Here is an 18016-nt window from a genome sequence, read left to right as displayed (position 1 = left end):
AATCAGATTCATCATTAAGTACTCATTGTCAATTCACTATGGAGAGAACATCCTTTTCTTTTATTTTCCAATATTTTCTTATTGATATATAGATTACATAATTACTGTATAGATAAAGTGCATTTTGAATATTTAAAAGATTGATCCTATGCAAAATTATAATATTTGAGCAGTCTCATATGTTTTGAAGCAGCATTTTGAATATTTAAAAGATTGATCCTATGCAAAATTATAATATTTGAGCAGTCTCATATGTTTTGAAGCAGGGACGAAGTCAGAAAATAATCTCAATAGGGGCAAAAATATGTATAGGGAAAGTTTAGAAGAATTAAGAAGGGGCATTGATAAAAATGTATTTTCATATTTTGATGAATAAATTTGGAAGATGAGATATGATTAATAACGGCGCATGCAACTCATCACCGTCCACCGAAAAGTAATATGCTGCCAGATTAAATTAATCCAACCTGTTGGGCCCTAATCTTGGTCAAAGTAGACCCCAAATGATTTTTTTATAGTATGTATTTTTTTAATATTTTTTGGTGTTTTTTTTCATATCGAACTGATTTTATATTTGGCCTTCGTGATATTGTATGAGAGGTCAATATTTGAATCCAAATATTAGTAATGAAAAGGATGTCACAAACACCATCACCATGTAATACTCATAGACGTTGTTAAACACTTAAAATTGACTACTTACATTTTTATTTGTGCTAGTACGTACTATAGTAGTATATACGAATTGTAAAACTTGGATTATTTTGCGAGCTTTAGATATAAGTAGGAGTACAATTCTTAAATTTTATGTGAACAAAATATGTAGCAAAAATGCCAGAAAATACTTAAATATGAGAATGAATTAGTCGTAGAATAAAGGAAGAAAAATGGAAGGGAAAATCGAAAGGTGAAGGCAATTCATTGCTCCAAGAATGATTAAACACGCATTAGTATGGGTATGATGATGGATATATAGTGCAGCATGATTATAAATCATCATTTATAAGCGTGACTTACCAAATGCCTACAAAGTCATTCCATTATGACTTTAGTTTTTCTCATCATTTTATTTAATCCGCATTTGTGTGCATACATAAGTATTATTGATTTTGCCTACACAATGCATGTACATATTACATATATATGTACTTTCCTAGTGTATATATAATACTATATTCTTCTTTATTCGCCAAATTTTTAGCATTACCCATTTAAATGTTACTATCAGTCAATTATAATGATCTCATAATAGCTCTAAGCCAAAAGAGAAGTTCTTATAACTAATCTCAAAATAATTATGACATAAAATGCAGTTCAAATATATTGAGTGCTGTCTACCTAAATATAGATGTATAGATTTTATAAATATAAAGAGACTAATTTTATGAATTGACCAAGAAAAGGATCGTTAGAGCATCTCCAATAGCACTGGACGTCAAATAGCCATCAAATAGCCTTCACACTGCCACATCATCAGCACTACAATTCTCCTGCCACATCAGCTTGCCACATCAACTGGACATCAAATAGCCCTCACATAGCCTTCACACTACCTATCCACATCACTAATAACAATTATATAATTTAATTTACACTCGTATCAACATACGGAATTTAATTTACGAGACAAATACGGGAAATTCGAATAATACTATTAAAATTTAGAAAGTACATTAATTTTTAAAAAAAGTACAATAATTTAAAAAAAGTACAAAAATTAAAAAGTACAATTAAAAAAGTACAATATTTCTATATGGAAACATAAAACATTCAAGGATGTCTCTATAAAAGAGAGACAACCTAGAATGGTTTCATAATTCGCAAGCCCATTAAATATATATGGGCTATTACGAATTTCTTGTATAAATTTATTTGTAAAAATTGTTTTTAAATATTAAAAACAATTTTCATAAATAAATAGTATTTTTAAAAAACATTTTTAAATTCGAATTTTTAAAATTCGAGTTAAAAAAAAAATTAAATTCGACGCCGGTTTGGCGCCGATCCGGGACGCACAATGGCGCCCGTGAGGATCGGCGTCGGAACCGGCGTCAGCGCGGGAATCGGCATGGCGACGCCGATTTTGACGCCGATTTCGCCGACGCCGGTTCCAATGGATCGGCGTCAAACCGGCGTCGGCGAAAAATCGGCGTCGCGGTGGTGACGCCGGTTATTGGAGATGCTCTTAGTTGTGGAAGGAGGAAATATATTATACTCCTATAGATTAACCCATTTTTAAAAATTCAACAGTGTTTGTTTTACTATGTAGGACACACACACGTACCTTCCTTACATTATTATTTCCTACTTATTTCAATATGACTACAAATTGATTCCTAATACAGTAATACTGGATGTAATTTTTCATAATATGAACACAAATTAATCCCCAACTTATTCTCATGTACTAAAATCAAGAATCACTTAAGAAATTAAAATTTGGTAATTACACTTAAAATTGGCTTATGAATTACTAGAACAATTATTCGTAAATATCAGTATATAACGACCCCATTCAATTTCATATAATATATAGGCTCTAGTCCCTCCACACACACACACACACACACCCACACACTAACAAATTTCCTCCACCAACCCTTAAAATCTTGCAATTAGCAATGTGGCATTTGTAGAACAATTGAGTCATGATTCCACCTACATATACTAATAGAGCAATGTGAAAAGAGATCCAACATCTCACATCTCTACCTCTATAAATTGAGCCACAAACCAACCAAATTTCTCATCCAACCCCATAAACACACACACACAAACTACTTCAAACCTCAACACAATACCAAAAAAAATGAACACCAAAACAGCATGCCTAGCAATTCTTGCACTAGCAATGCTAGTCCTTGCCCAAGTAGAGGTGTCCACAGCCGTGACCTGCAACCCACTGCAGCTGAGCCCCTGCGCGGCCGCAATCACGTCATCAGGGAAGCCGAGCGCTGCCTGCTGCTCCAAGCTCAGGGAGCAGAGGCCGTGCCTTTGCCAGTACATGAGGAATCCCAATCTACAGAAGTTTATTAAGTCTCCTGGTGCAAAGAGAGTCTCTAGTGCTTGTCGCATTCCCTATCCTAAATGCTAAATCACAACTATTTCTATTGTTGTTCAAGTGTGACATGTTTTAATTACGTACTCCTACTTATTAGTGTGGCATGTTTTTATTACGTACTACTTATAGTTTATACTTCTCATCTATATAGATGTTTATTTCTATGATGATGATGAGACATGAGTGTAATGTCGTACTAGTGTTAATGCCATATTTCCTGCTTCGACCTTTGGTTTGTTTGTGGTAATATATGAAGCTGGTTTTTACTCTCTCTTTTATTATGGGAAGCTTTTAAAATTTTCTTTGAATTATTACAAACTGACAAATTGTAATTTGAAATATTAGAGTGGTGACGTTGACGAGCAAACGGTGGAGTGTGACTTTTTCGAAGGTTTGATTTTAGGGATAAACTTGGAAGACGATAATTCTAATGCATTAATTGATGCCCCAAAGTCCAATCTATGTTACTCCCTATGTATGAATTCAAATTTCGAAACTAGCCGAAAGTTTGTGATTTAATTTTCACAACTCGTGATGCTGATAAAGAGTTTCCGTTTTAGGTTCAAGGTTGAAAAATTCAACCTTCGACAATTTATAAGGATTTACAAAAAAATTATGTATAATTTGCCACGAAATGATTAATTAAGTAATCTTGAGGTGGCCAACATACGAAATGCGAGTATAACATTCAATCAACCAAAGAGTGAAAATGTGAAATATGATTGTCTAGTATCTCGCTATGCCCACCAAAAATTAAAACAAAAAATAATAACCATTGTAAATAATCAAGAACCAAATTGCAACGAGAATGCAAAAACACTCCATTCGTCTACTATTTTGAACATTTAGTTACACTTAAACAATTCAGTTTCTCTATAGAATCCCCTTCAAATTCAGACATATTTTGATACAAAACATACTACTACAACATATCGGCAACTAGAAAAAACACAGCTTGTTCTATATTACAAATTGCGAAAAAACAGAGCATCAACCAGCCAAAATGCTAGAGTTCAGCCACCTTTAATCCTGCTAAAACAATATTTATTTTGTGTCGTCGCTAAATTTTAACCTTATTCCACCATTAAAATAACACTGAAGCACATTCCTTTTTTCTCACCTCGGTTTTGTTTCATGTGCTAGTTGGAATTAAAAGCACTTCAATGGCATTTGGTGGTGTTTCATGTAGAAAGTTGAAGAAGAAGGAGACGGCAAAGGAGGGGAATTGCAACCAAGTTTACCTACGGCAGAAGAAGGAGAAATCCGGGTGATTGACACGGAGTAAGTTCAGCCAATTGTCAGCAGCTTGCAAGAGAGAATTTGCTTATTCCCGCTGATTTCCTGCATTCGGAGTCCATAGTGAAACTTTGTACTTGTATGAGGCCATGCCAAAAGCCGGCAGCGAAATCTGTGGAACACCATCACTCTCGGATGGATAAGTGAAGACTGGAGGTTGCGCAGCTTCGTTTCCTACAGATGTGCAAATTGAGCTTATTCTTAGACCACCACTAAAGCTTTACAATGTGCATGATTTGTAATTTGTGTCACGGGTGAAGGAAAAAATGTGCATCATAATAGCCATCGCCTACCTGTAATGGGGGTATGAAGACAGTGAAAAGTTAGAAAGCAAGCATCCAAATCTTTAAGAGTTGGCCCAGTTGGTATTCTGTAAATTGGGTACCTATATGATCATTGGTACACATAAGGCAAGGATTAAGCGCAGAATAGCAACTAATAGATAGTATTAGTATGACAAATTCAATTCAAACAAAAGGGGTGTGTACCAGGCCACAGAAAGCCAACTGGAGGGAAGCAGATCACAGCTTCTCAGAGTTCTAAGCTCGGGGAATTCACGAGCTAGATCAGATATCTGTAAAATTTTCAAAATAATACGGTTTAAGAAATATAAGAGAAAATCATATCTCAGATAAAGGAGAGACATTAGGAGAATATCAAAGAGACCACTGACCTTGTCTGCTAAAGGTTCCCTACAATATGGTTGGTCCCGTGCAAGATGCTCAAACAACAAGCTGCCCTCTGAACTTCCAGATTCGCCTTCATCACTTGAAAAGCCTTCTTGAAATTCCATATGATGCTCACTTAACGGGGATGGTACTCCATCCAGTTCACTGTCACTGCTTCCATCACTACTAGAATCCCTAAAAGAGTCTCCATCACTTTCACCAAGCCGCCTATAAATGAATCAGTAAAACGAGGAAAAGTGCGTCAGAAGTCATTCTCCTATGTCAGTTAATGCATGGGCTGCAAATATAAATGGCTAGTACCACATTGCATTAAGCACAGAATGTTTGTGAAAGGAGCTAAGTATATGTTTTATAGTGAAATAAGGTACATAATTGTAAAATTAAAATTGACCAACAATGCCCACATATTTACTCAATTTTAATGGGTAGGCATTTGGAGGATTGGTACTCGTTAGAAGTCAATCACTCATTGCTATTGCATTGAAATGGTAATTCCAAGTATAAACGAGTAGGCTTAGCTCATCTAACTTTATCATATGCTGCTAACAACTAGGGAGGGAGAAAGCACCATTTTTATGCATAGTAAAACTAGACATCAAACATTAGAAGTGACCAGAATGCTCATGGCCTCCTGCCTACAATATTAAGGACATCAAATTAAATAATAATTTCTCAACAAGTGAAGAAACTTATGATAGAAGTCTAAGAGCTGAAAGAAGATACCTCAACTTTGTTGTACTCTTTGAAAGGTCCGCATACAACTGGATGCCTGATAATTATGGAACATAATACTGAACGACGCTATCAGTGTCATTTAGTAGCAAAGGCACTCCGGCGCCATAAGCACTCCATTCCTTGAATGCCACCCATAAATCACTAAGCACAAAGTATGGCTGAAACTCAACATTGCCCTGTCTCCAGTCCCTCACCATCATCTGCAACATTTATATATATACACTGATAAAGTTTTGGATAAGAAGAGGAACATATTCAGCCATTTCACAAAGTTGACCAATAAGTTAAAAAATTATTTTTGGATATGCTAATTCGATCAGCAATTAAACAACAGGTTACATAATAACTTTCTAGTACATTATAAATTTACAAGTTTCACAATCACAATCAAAGCAGCATTACTTGTTAAAGGCAGCAACTTGAAACTTCAGTCCAATTTAACTCTAAATAAAAATTTATGTGAGGAAAAACATGAATATAAGAACGATTTCATGAGAAAAATCGCGTTTCTAGGCTATTTGGCCTTTAAAATAACGTAAATGTACCCATTTTGTTATTATTTCCATTTATGGGAAAAACGCCGATGAAGTTGGCGTGTTTTTAATTAAAAACGCCAGTGATATTGGCGTGTCTAAACGTAAAGACGCCAACGAAGACGGCGTTTTATACTTGTGCCGTATTTTGGGCGTATTCTTTCCAATGATCATTACGTTAAAACACGCCATTGGTGTTGGCGTGTATTATATAAAACACGCCAATGACATTGGCGTGTTTAAAAGCAAAGACGCCAATAACATCGGCGTGTTTAACCGAAAAACGTCAATTTGAGTGGCGTGTTTTAATAGGCTGATATAGCAGCAGCCTCCACCCCCAAATCGCGAAAACATCACAGCCACACCCACACTTTGCGATTTTTCTCCAAGCAGCGCCAATCTCCGCGAATTCGCCCTCCTCTCCGTGATTTCGCCCTCCATTCATCAATCAGTGCTATTCTTTCCCAGATTCATATATTTTCTTCGGTTAGTATGCTTATCTTTTACATTATTAGAGTAATTGTTGGATAGTTAGCTAGGGTTTGTAATGGGTTGTGAATTGAGTTGAAATATTATGCATTTTGGATTGTTTGAATGACATTAGTGTTGATTATTATGTTGGATTATTTGGATTTAAGTGAATTTATATATAAAATTGATTATAAACCTAAACCCTATGGTTGTTATAGCAAAAAAATTGGGCAAATTGATTTGGTTTATGTGGGTTGATGTATATTGTTTAGTTTGAATTGTTAATTTTGTTTATATTGTTAGGCTGGGCAATTTGAAATTGGACAAATTGAAATTGTTAGGTTGGACAAATTTGTAATTGAAATTGTCAATTTTGTGTAGATGAATTGTGTTATGATTTTGGATGTGAAATGTTGTGTAGGTGAATTTGTGTATTGTGAATTATTTGATTTTGGTGTTCCATTTTGTGAAATTGGATTAAATTGTATGTAATTATTGAAATGATTTATGTTTGGTAAATGTTAAATTTGGATTATGAATGCTGTGTAGGTAAATTATGGCATCATCTTCGACTTCTGCTCGTCGGCTTGCGTGTTGTCCTGCAGATCCTTCTGTACTGTATCTTCAGAGACAACACATCTCTAATAACATATGGGCAGGAGTTCCATCCGAATACGTACGCTGCCGACGATATGAAGGAATAATTTGGAATGTTCCCATACATCACCGTGTTTTGGCACTAGTGGACCAGATAAGGTTCGGCGGTTTATTGAGGTGTGGTCAGCCAAAGGAAATTGACCACCATCTTATCACCGCTTTTATTGAACGTTGGAGGCCAGAGACTCACACGTTTCACTTCCCAGTCGGTGAAGCGACTGTAACATTGGAAGACGTGGAGGTTTTATGGGGCCTGAAAGTTGATGGAGAGGCTGTGACGGGTTACATCCCCCCGACACAACCGGGATATTGGCAGGACAGGTGTTTGGATTTTCTAGGATTCATACCGGACGCATCCGAGTTGAAGGAAATGGCTTTTAAGCAGACAATCATATCGCGTCAATTGAGGATTGAGCTGAATGATGAGCACGAACACAACATATATGCTCAGCGGGCTCGTATCTATTGTCTGCTATTACTTGGTGGTCTGATGATCCCGAATGCCACCGGAAATAAAATTCCGTTCTTCTACCTGCAATTTTTCATGGATATAGAACGGTGTTCTACCTATAGCTGGGATGGTGCGACGCTTGCTTGCTTGTACCACAATTTGTGTGAAGCTGCCGTTGCTAAGAGGATGGATGTCGGGGGAGCCTTAACTCTATTACAGCTGTGGGCTTGGGAGAGAATCTCAAATATTAGACCGGGGATGCTAGATCCCGTGCATACAGACTATCTACCATGTGCAAGCGCGTAAGTTGTTCACTAATTCATTTTTTAAGCTTTATGTTCATCAATCTTCGTGTTATTCGCTCATAATTTACATTTTGTAGATGGAATGGTCCGGCGTCATATGTAAAAGCACCCGGACATTGTATTGAAAATTCCGAGATCAGTTCTCCATAATGCATGCCAACCAGGTACTTCATATACTTATAAATTGTTTTTTGTTTGTTGTTTTTTATTGAAATTAATTTGAATAAATTTGTGTTACATGTAGTTTATTTGGATGCCTTATCTCCAACGGGAGTTGCCGGAAAGTTGTGATGCCGGTCGTCCTGTATGGATGTCGATAACAACGCTTATTTGCTGGAATCTGGCTGAGCCACACCTGCCACACCGAGTGTTGCGCCAATTTGGGATTGTCCAACCGTATATCCCGCAACTCCCCCTGTTCCACGGTACTGATTTTGCGAAACAGGATCGCCGTGGAAAAGCTGGTCGAAATTGGGTTGATTGGCACGCCAATTATATACAGGAGTGGGACAACAGACACTTTTTGGTGTGGACTGATCTGGAGTACAGTGATGAGCCTGTTGCAACCGAAGAATATATGGATTGGTTTCGGCAGATAACTGTGGTGTATTTAACCAAACCTGGCGTGCATGCTGAACAGGGCTTCCACGAAACGGCATCTTCTCATAGATTCGCGGTAAATTATTCATACTTAACCAAACCCTAGTTAATTATTTAAATTCATATTATGATATGTATTTAACTTTGATAATTGTAGGTGGAGACACTTCACAACGTGCGCCACTTTCTAAGTGGCCAAGATACGACAGAACATCCGGCTTTGGGAACCATTTCGAGGATGATTGAAGAAGGACTGCGGATATCCGGGGAGGCTGAGCTGATGGACTACCGTCCTTCGCAGCGCTCTGCAATGGACGTGGACGTACCCGTAAGGCAAAAGGCAAAACGACGAACCAAGAAGAAAACCGCCTGCGGAGAGTCGTCATCTCAGCCCGTACACCGCTCCGATGACGATTTTGTGGAACCACCTCCACCTAGATCTGCAGTTCGAGGCCGTCATTCTGTCAGCCACACCGGTGGTACCGGAGAAGATATTGGCCTCAGTGATGTCCCCACTTCTCCACCGCGGTCGTCTGTGCAAGATGATTTTTTTGGGGTGGATCTAGAGAACGCTGTTGTTCAAGATACTCTTCCCTCAAGGATCCCTAGATCTACATCCAGAATTGGGAAGGGGATACAGGGTTTGTTTATGCGGAAACGGCGAGATGATTAAACTAATTTGATACATTCTATTGATATTGGTGGTTTTTCATTGATTTGAACTCTTTATATTAGTAATTTGATAAATCCTCTTTTTATACGTATTCATATTGATATTTTGAACTCTTTATATTACTTATTGGTCGACGATAGGAACAAACACGCCATTCCCAGTTGGCCATTTTATATCACTAAGATTTTGTATAAAACGCCACTCCAATTGGCGTTTTTAACTTGGGGAAAATTTGACCAAATTTTCCTACGTCGTAGCGGACATTCTGCATAAAAACGCCAACAATATTGGCGTTTTTTTGGGGAAAACGCCAACGGCGATGGCGTTTTACAGTTAGAATTTTTTGAACTTTTTTCCTACGCCGAGGTAACGTTTCTGAATAAACATGCCACTGTAGTCGGCGTGTTTTAAAAGTCACTCCAATTGGCGTTTTTTGTTAAAACACGCCAGTGGGATTGGCGTTTTTCACCGTACATGCAATACACCGACACATACGGTTCTTAATTATAAAACGCCAATACGGGTGGCGTTTTCATATAAAAACACGCCAACGAGGGTGGCGTTTTCCCATTTATGGAATAGATAACAAAATGGGTACATTTACGTTATTTTAAAGGCAAACTAGCCTAGAAACCCGATTTCCTCCGATTTCATCATATTCGAGAATAACAATTACAATCTCTACTCTAAACCAGCATTTCCTCAAGAAATCAATCACTAATTTCATATATGCTTGGCTTAATTCATCTTAAGGAAACGAGCAAAACAAACAAAACCTTAGATAAATGTTGCGCTTGGACCGAAGGCGCGATTGATTCCAAAAATCTCTCCAAATTACACAGAGACGAGGACTCAGCCGCCGGCGTCGGAGACTCCGGCACGGACTTCTCCTGCAGAAACTCATCGCGCTGGCTCCGCCTCGAGCAGACATCGCTCTGACTCTGAGCTCTCCGCATGAAATTTTGGCTCCGGCGAGCCTTCGCGGCGCTGTCAAACCTATCGTCGCCACTTCTACTCCTATTGAACTGCACTCCTGCCCCCAACATGCTGTCCTCGAAATTAGCACAGCAGAAAGCCTAATCTACCAATTCAACTATTGTATGTATCTACGGAACAATCTGTATCAAATATCAGTATAGCTGGAAAGCATTTGCAGCGGTTACACACTTAAATTAAGTATTTCCTTGGATAGCAGCTACTGAATATATTTTAGCGCAGAGCAATGCAACGCTTGTAAGGGCACCCGCAACGCGTGCCGCCGGCGTTCCGCGTGCCGTTCCGCCGGAACGGTTTCGCCGCGGAACGCGTTGCGTCGCACCATTCCGCTCCCATTTAGTGCCGGGTACCGACGGCACGGAACGCGGCACGGCTTGTGCCGCCACGCGCTGGGGCGACGTGGCACTTTCCGCTTCGTGCGTGCTTCCCACTCGCCGGCCCGCGAGCGGGACACGTCAGCGATGACGCAATAATTAAATTTTTTTTAAATGATTTTTTAAATTTTTTTCTTTTAACGGTAATATTACCGTTTTTTAATTTTTTTATTTTTATTTTTATTTTCTTATTCTATAAATACACCTAATTTATTACATTTCACACACAATTACACATCTACTCTTCCTAAAACCAACATCAATTCCTCTCCAATTTTCTATTTCAATCTCCTTCACAAAATGTCCGGCGACGGGAATTACCGCGGTGGCGGCTCCGGTGGGTGGGATCTCAACGCGTTCGGCGATTGGGAGACCATGTACAACACACTTGGTGGTTCCGGGTCGTCGACGCCGGGCACCCAGGGGTCGGCGACCCCGGGTGGGTACCAACCACTCACTTTCGATGTGGATGCCTACGCTCGACCTCCCGGCTCGCGGCTTTCTCAGGGTTTGTCCCAGATTCGGGAGGATATCCCCGTTGAACCCACCCAGGGAGGAAGCCGAGGCGGTGGAAGCTCTAGGGCTACTTCTGAGGCACCCGAGGAGGAGGAGGAGGAGGAACTGGAGGATCTGGGCCGGCATCCGTACAACAACGAAGAAACTAAGGCGGTTTACACCGTCTGGCTCACCGTCTCGTACGATCCCATCGTCGGGAACCAACAAGCCGCCAAGTGCTTCTGGGAAAAGGTCCGTGATGTCTACCACCAGACTAAGCCGAAAGGGGCCCGGAAGCGCAAATATACAATGCTCCGTGCTCACTTTGGCCGAGTCGACGCACAGGTCAAAAAATTTTGCGGCATCTACTCGGCCGAAGCGGCGAACTACCAAAGCGGAGCTTCGGGCGCCGACATTCTGAGTGCGGCTTTGCGCGTCTTCTACCAGGAAACCGGTCTACAGTTCAAATATGTTGATATTTGGCAGCTCGTCAAGGACGAGGAAAGGTGGGCCGGCGGTGTCCGCTCGAGCTCGGGCTCAACCTCAAAGCGCACGAAGCACACGGCGAGCGGCAACTACTCGTCTGGTGACACCGGTGAGGCCAGCGAGGGTGAACCGCAGGTGTTTAGGGGTACGGGGGATCCAACGCCCGACGAATACGGGGGATCCAGCCGTGGGCGCCGTCGGCCGCAAGGGACGAAGGCGGTGAAGGCGGCAAAGGCGGCTAGAGCGAGGAAGGGCCGAGGCAAATCAAGCCAGTCGGCCTTGGGATCGGGCTCGCGGGGAGGCTCGGACACACTTATGCTGGCGTACATAACCGCCACAATGGCGGACACTTCCCGCTTCTCGTACGTCCAATTCACGGCCTGGTGGAACGGAATTGTGCATATGGCAGGACTACTTGGTCTTCCTCCTCCCCCTAAACCTCGACCGCCTCAGGAGGATGATTCGCCGGCAGAGTAGTTTTTTTATTTTCCCACGTTTAATTGTGTGTTTTTTTATTTTGTATTTTTTATTTTTTTAGGATTTTAATTGTGTGCTTTTTTTATTTTTTTTAAGTTTAAGTTGAATTTGTTTTTAATGTTGTGTGTTTTTTAATAAAGTGTGTTTGTTTTTTATTAAAGTGTGTTTATTTAAATTGAATTGGGTTGGAAATAAAAAAAATGAAATTGAATGAATAGTAATTTAAGGAACGGTTAAGGAACGGAGGGTTGCAGGTTCCGTTCCTTAGTTAAGAAATGGAGTAAAAAAGTATAGTGGGGCCCGCAAATAGTAGTTTAAGGAACGGTATAGGAACAGCGTTGTGGATGGCCTAATGTCTGATCATAACATCAATAGCAATTTCCATAGAGAGAGAGAGAGGAGGTAGACCCGGATACTGTTTGTATATATGTGTGTGTAAAAGCGTGGGGTGAGAGAGAGAAAGGGCGAATGTATGTATGGGTGTAGAGAGAGGAAATGTGTGAGTGGAGGAAACTAATTCTCAAATTTAATTAAATTAATGTCTTATTTATAAAGAAGTTTATCAAAGTATCTTGATTAATTTCTAATTTTTGCAGAAAAAATGATTCAGTCGCCTTGGCGGCGAGGGGCGGACGCAGAAATAAACATGAGTAGGGGCTAAATTTTCAAAATTTTATACAAAAATAAATTTTCATGTAATTTAAAATATTATTAGGGGCTTTTATATACCAATATGTTCGAAATATGAATAAAATTTAAAATTTTATAATAGAAAAAAAAATTTAAAAATTGGATTCATTAGGGGCTAAAGCCCTCCCCTCTTTACAGGTTGGTCCGCCATTGTTGGCGGCCCCCACATTCCGGTCTGACATCATGTGAGAGAGTTAAATCAGGGCAAGCAGTAACCCGTTAAGAGGGGGTTGAAGCAACTACACGACAATAATGAGATTCTCATTGATCTGCCCCTCCATTGCCAACTGCGCTGCCCATGCAGGCATTAGAAATCTCATTGATCTGCCCCTCAATTGCCAACTGCGCTGCCCATGCCGACATTAATTTCTAATTTTAAATGTTCGTGAGGGTTACGACGTATTTGCCGCTTATATATTTTCACGTCAGTAGGCATCAAATTATTTAAAGCACTAGTAAAATTTTATCCTGTTTTAAGAAATACATGCTGATAAAAATAGTCAACCTCTATATTAAGGAAAAATCAATTTTGTTTATACGCAAAGTGCATATGCCGTAGGGTTTCGGTTCAACAAACATCAATTTTTTTATGAATTAATTTGTGGATACAAAAATATGTTAGGGTGCTTTCGGCACCACGGAATTCATGGCTTGGAATTGGAATTGCAGATTTCAATTCAAATTCCGCCATTCGGCAATACATGCAAAAATACGTGAATTTGGAATTAAATTCCAATTCCACGATTCTAATGGCATGCCTTAGAGCATCTCCAATGCACGGATGTCCCACTCGAACTTCTCAAAAACACCTCCTGCCATGTCACTAGGACTTCCCATCCCACTGCCACGTCACTAAGACTTCCCCTGCACAATCCACCCTTCCCATCGCCCTTCCCACTAGGACTTCCCGCAATAAAAAAAATCATAAATTCACAAATAAAGCAATTTACGTTTACGGAAATAAAATTTCAACACGAATACGAACGAGAAAAATTAACAACATCATTAAAAAAATATACATGATTCGAAAAAAAAATACATAGTAATAAAACAAAAAAATTAATCACATCAACGTCAACCCTTTCGCGTTCAACGAGCCGTATATATTAATACCGGACGTCCGACCCACGCCACAATGGCGGACGTCCGCCCGGACGTCGCCCAGACATTCGAGGACATCCGATGTCCCTACGGAACGTCCATATCCGAATTGCTTCGTTACAATGGCGGACGTCCCGATCGCCCGTCGCGAATGTCCGACCGGACGTCCGCCGTTGGAGATGCTCTTACCAAAAGAATTGCAAATCCAATTCTATAGAAAACCGGGTCAAAATTTAAAAAAACGCGGACCCTAATTCCGGGTCAAAATCTCTAATCGGGTCATATAAAAGAGGAAAAAGCCCGTTTTTTCTCTCCCTCTCTCCTTCCTAGCCGCTTTCTCTCCCTCTCTCTCTACACGAAGCAATTCTCTTGGAAGAGACTTGGAACTACTCCAATCGTTGTGCCCTAGCTGCTTCTCGATTATCGATTGATGGATAATCAGGTACTCGAATGTTCTTACCATGAATTTCTTGTTTGATGAAAAGCCAAAGTGAAGTTTCTTACAATGTGTTTTTCGAAACTTTTGTGTTCAAACTTTTGAATTTAACTTGGTTCTTTCACATATTTGTAGTTAATTTGTGTTTCTGTACAGAAATTTGGTGATCCTTTTGTTTTTTATTCCGTCTCGTGTGTGAAGCCGTTTATTGTAATGACTTACAGAGGCAGATACATAAAAATATTTTGGAGGAGCTAAATTTGATGGTAATTTCTTACTAGGAAGGTGCTAAAATGCATAATATAGTAGAAGTTTTTCCATTTAGCTCAGGATTGAGTGAGTGAAGTTAGACTTTATTCATTCATTAGTTTAGAAGTCTTGGTGCTGATGGAACTGTGGATTCGATTATGTCAAACTTAACTACAGTTTTGCAACAACAGACTTCATGGATATAGCTATTAGCTAAGTGGAAAAGGGATCAGTGTTACAATGCTATGGTGTTTATGCATTGATTAAGTATGATATGTTGACAAAAAATTGAAGAATGCATGGTCGTTTTACGGCACCAAATCTACTTTTTACATGTGAGATATGTTGTGGCACATACATTTATCTCTTGTAGTCCAGTCATCACCTTATCTTTGCCAGGTCTAACTTCATGTTGCATATTATATCTGATCAAATATTGAAATAATTGGACAGAAACTGTGCTAACTTAGCCTGCTCCTAGGTCAACTCTTCTTCTTCTTCTTCTTCTTCTTCTTCTTCTTCCTCTTACTACATGTATGTTTAGACCCCTGTGGAGTGATCCCAACCGGTTACTTGTTGCTACTTTTGAATTGCATCCATATATAGTGGAATTTGTTATAGCAACACCATATACAAGGAAGTGTATCAAGTTAGATTACATGTCTGCTAATGTCTTTTCTATTGCTTTCTTATTTGTTGTAGATGGCCTCTAATTCACGAGTAGGGAAAGAAAAATCTAAATATTGTAGTTGGACTTCTGAGATGGATAAGGTTCTCGGAGCGTGCTTCATTGAACAGATGAATGAAGGAAAAAAACTCGATGGAAAATTTGCGTGGAAGTCTACATCTTGGACGGCTGCCATAAATGCACTTATGGTGAATCTAAACATTAAGGTGGATAAAAACAACATTCAAGCTCGTTTGAAGAATTGGGAGAAGCACTATGAGATCTTACATCCAGTGCTGATGTCATGCAATTCTGGAACTCCAATCACATGGGATTACACAATGGGTAGAATCGTGGTTCACGATGAAAACGTGTAGAATGAACGAGTGAAGGTAATTTTATATATAATATTGTCTTCATTATCTGGAAAATGATGGTATTCATTTGCGGTTGTTTCATTATTTTGGGTACAGTAACATTTAATTAGATTCTAATGAAGTTTGGATTGGTAAATATAAAATAGTTTTTTATAATTTAAATAGGAAGTGAGCATATTCATTGAAAAAGATATGAACCTGACAGTAAGCATATTCAGATTCTAAATAACTACTTATTTTGAAGTTTTTCCAATTTGTTTAGTTTTCTTAAACAATTACTTTCAATAATCAATTATCATGTTAACTATGATTGTTATTGTTTTGTAGGCAAACGCAAAACGTGCACAATATAGGAGAAGAATTGTGGTCGAGAATTGGGATGATATTTCTCCCAAGAGCGTGCTGATGGACAAGGTTCAAGAACACATCAGGAACAAACTGATGAGATTGAGGTCAATTCTCCTACCATTGGAGATTCACTTGACAAATGCGATGAAGAAGTTGATGTTTCCGTGACAGAATTGTTGGCCCGACAAAAAAGAAAGGGGGCTACATCTTCCTCAACTTCTCTTGGATCGAGGAAGAAACCATCGGGGACTACGATAATTTCGGATTGTATGAAGCAAATGACTGCCGACTTTAGTGACTATATGATGACGGAAAAGAAAAAAATGAGTTTCTTCTTGGTGAGAAAAAAAGGGTTAATCCCCAAGTAATTTTAGCAGAGTTGGAGTGTATTGGTTTGGATAACATGCAGAAAATCAAGGTTGTGGATATGATGATGCACGATCACATTTTGTTTGATATATTTGTGGGAATGCCAGTGGACTTGAAGGATATGTGGCTCAAAATGCACCTTGATAAGAGAAGTTGACATCATTTTTAGTTTGTAATTGTTAGATTATCTATCAGTTTGAACTTTGTTTAGATTTAGATTTATCATATTTGGTTTGTTAAACTTTGTTTAAGAAAGATTATAACTTTGAATGTATGGTAAAGACCTTCGGACTTTTTTTACTTATGTACTTTAGATGAAAATATTACTACTATTTTTTAATTTATCTCATTAGTAGAGACATATATAATTGACATTATCATAATTTGTGTACATAACCATATTCATGTGTAATTATCTTGTATTTAAATTATATAGGCACACACACTATATATATATATATATATATATATATATACTCCATATATAACTATGTTGTATGTTGATAATAGAAACTAATTATCATTACTTAATTATTTTATAATATTATACTTATAATATTTGCTTTTATGATATAATTATAGTTAATAAAAAATTTGAATTTTAGAGCATGAGAAAAAAAAGTAAAAATTGATTTACTTTTAAATTAAATAATTAATTAAAAAATAGTTATTTTAAAAATTTTGAATTGTCATTTGAATTCTAATTCACTTCCAAATCATATTTCATATCAATTCCAAACAAAGGATTTGGAATTATGATACAATTCCATACCAATTCCATAGCTATACCAAACAAAGGATTTGGAATTGAATTAGAATTCAATTCCTTCCAATTCAATTCCATAGAATTCCAATTCCAATTTCATTCCAATTCCTTATACTGAACGGACCCTTATCGAATTGACGAATTACATGCGAAAGCCACGTTGGCATTGAAAATATATAGAAGAATTTAATGTTTTAAACATGTTTATTGGCATTAGTGCTACAAGAAAATAAACTAGCTATGGAAACAATTTTGATGAGACGATAGATGATCCAGTTTTACGATATTAGATAATGTGTGATAAATTCAACATATTAATTATTTGATCTGCAATTATAGCCTTTTTAGTTTGAGTTATGATAAACAAAAAAAAGCTTATACTTAGTAATTTGATATATTAATTGTATATTAAAATAATAAATATAGTCAGTAGATAAGTTTAAAAGATTTGATTAGTCTTCAACCTCATTTTTTTTAATATTTGAATTGTCTTTATATTGTTTTTCAAATTTGAATTAAAGTATGCTTAATTATATTTATAGTTCTGAAAAGGTAAAAAAATTATATAAAAATCATGATCACAATATTATGCACGTTTCAGACTAAAGTCCCAAAATGGTCCTTAACATAATGCGTTTTTTTGATTTTGGTCCAAAACATTATCTTTTGAATTATTCGGTCCCTCACATTTGAAATCAGATCACATTTGGTCCA

At 38.1% G+C, this 18016-nt stretch overlaps 1 long non-coding RNA gene and 1 pseudogene across 1 annotated transcript; one reads left to right on the top strand and one right to left on the bottom strand.

The window, feature by feature from the left end:
• Positions 1-3886: 3886 nt before the first annotated feature.
• LOC121750806 lies at positions 3887-10652 on the bottom strand (annotated as a pseudogene).
• Positions 10653-14419: 3767 nt separating this feature from the next.
• LOC121750759 lies at positions 14420-16840 on the top strand. The gene is made up of 3 exons (XR_006039936.1): positions 14420-14532; positions 15478-15834; positions 16147-16840. It is a non-coding gene; the product is annotated as an uncharacterized LOC121750759 (long non-coding RNA).
• Positions 16841-18016: the final 1176 nt, after the last annotated feature.

Source organism: Salvia splendens, chromosome 10 (assembly GCF_004379255.2).
Source record: "Salvia splendens isolate huo1 chromosome 10, SspV2, whole genome shotgun sequence".
Lineage (NCBI taxonomy): Eukaryota > Viridiplantae > Streptophyta > Magnoliopsida > Lamiales > Lamiaceae > Salvia > Salvia splendens.
Note: the sequence above shows the minus strand (reverse complement) of the source record. Positions and strands in the feature narration are given on the sequence as shown.